This window comes from Empidonax traillii, unplaced genomic scaffold, assembly GCF_003031625.1.
Source record: "Empidonax traillii isolate 1590-97213 ecotype Southwest subspecies unplaced genomic scaffold, ASM303162v1 scaffold761:size885847, whole genome shotgun sequence".
NCBI lineage: Eukaryota > Metazoa > Chordata > Aves > Passeriformes > Tyrannidae > Empidonax > Empidonax traillii.
In genome coordinates, this window is record NW_020955954.1 from 764,967 (window position 1) to 766,810 (window position 1,844).

The window sequence follows — 1,844 nt, forward strand, 5'->3', positions numbered from 1 at the left end:
CCTCCCTGCACCCCATGTCCCCTCCCTGGCTCCCAGACAGGCTCCAGGTGACTCCCCACTTCCTGCCATATAAAATTCCTGGTCCTTGCAGCTCCTTTGAGCTCCCACCTCTGATATCAAGGACCCTCCATCCCCCCCCCAATCCCCTGGCCTGAGATTTCCATTCAGTAAGCAATTTCCAGCCAGGAGATCAAATGAATCCCACAGAAAATTGCCCGACTGTAATGAATCCTGCAAAGGGAGATAAAAGGGGAGGCCGGGGCTGCAGGGGCTGGGGCTGTGTCCCCCTCCTGCCTGTCCTTGCTCAGTGCCCAGGGGGGATAACGGGAGGGTGGAGAGGGGAGCGGGGCTGGAGCGATTCCCGACATCCAGAGCGGAGCTAATCCCACAACGGTAGGGGCTGGGGGGCTCTGTGCCACCCCCCCCTCCACACCTCCCCAAAAGGCTTATTCCCAGCTCCTTAGTTCCACTGGGAGATTGTAAGAACATCTTGGAGAGCACCTGAGTTAAAGAAATGACACAAAAAGCTGCCTGGTGGCAGCTGTGGGGCTGAGGGCCAGGGTGGGACAGGCTCTGCTCCCCTTGGGATTGCGGCTGGAACATTGCTGGGATGTCACTGGGACATTGCTGGGATGTTGCTGGGATGTCACTGGGACATTGTCTTCCACTGGCTGCTCCTGCCCAAGCTGCACATCCCTCAAACCCGGGGCACAGTTGCTTCCAGCCCAGCCTCGTTGCCCACCCTCGGAGCTTCACTCTCTGGACGAGCCCCAAAACCTTGATGCAAAGAAATGAAGCCAAGAGAAATCCAGCACATCCAAAACCAGGGATAACAGCCAGAGTGGGGATCACCCACCCAGAGCAGCCCAGGTGATACCAGCCGTGGATGGGAAGAGGCTCCTCTCTGATGTGTTATCAGAAACACAACAGAAAATCCAATTTCTGCCCTCCCTCCCCCTCCCCTCTGCAGGCAGCGGCTCCTGGAGCCGTGGAGGAGGATCCAGCCACTTTGAATATTTAAATCCCCGAGGTTTCCGTAGGGTTCTGCTCATCCCAAGTTCAAGTGATTGTTGAAGAGGAGCTGCTCCGTTCCATTATTGACGCCGGAGCCGTCTCCGCTCTCGCTATCGTGCGGCACCGACCTCGACAGCGGCTGATAATAGGATTGTAAACTTTTGAAGTTAATGGGAAAATTATAGTGCTCCGTGTATTATTCTAATGCAATAAGCTGCCACACGGTGCCTCTCACCCCGCGGGGGCTCACGGCTTGTCACCCAGCCTGGGAAGGGAATGATTAAAGCCCCATGAAATTCGTGGTGTCACAAAAAGTCTTAAGAAGCACGAAATTCTTGGGTTTCCATTTAAAAAAAAAAAGGCAGAATTGCATTTTGAGGTGGCTGTTTTGGGAGAGGATCGTTACCTTCCAGAGGGGCTGTGGAGGCACAGAAGGGACAAAAATACTGGTTGGTGCCTCTTCTGCTGCAGAAGAGTCCAAGGGACAGTTCAGTCCCAGAGCCCTGATCCCAGAGTGGATCCCGTGGGGCTCTGTCTGTGCCTCCCACATCCTGGCCCAGGGAGATGAGCAGGATCCATCCTGTGGGATGAGGGCAGGGCTGGGAAGGGGCACCGAGGCCCCGCACGGCGACGGAGCTGCGACACCAAACCACTCTGAGGGAGCCCCTCCTCTGGCAAATGAGCTTGGAGACATGAAGAGGATAAAGGCACCGGCTCTTCCCGTTCCAGATTTATCTTCAGTCCATGTGGAGTGAGCAGGGGCTGCTGCAAACACTCAAAACCATTTGCTTTTAAACAAACTCCGAGGCAAGGAGGGAAACGTGCTGGTT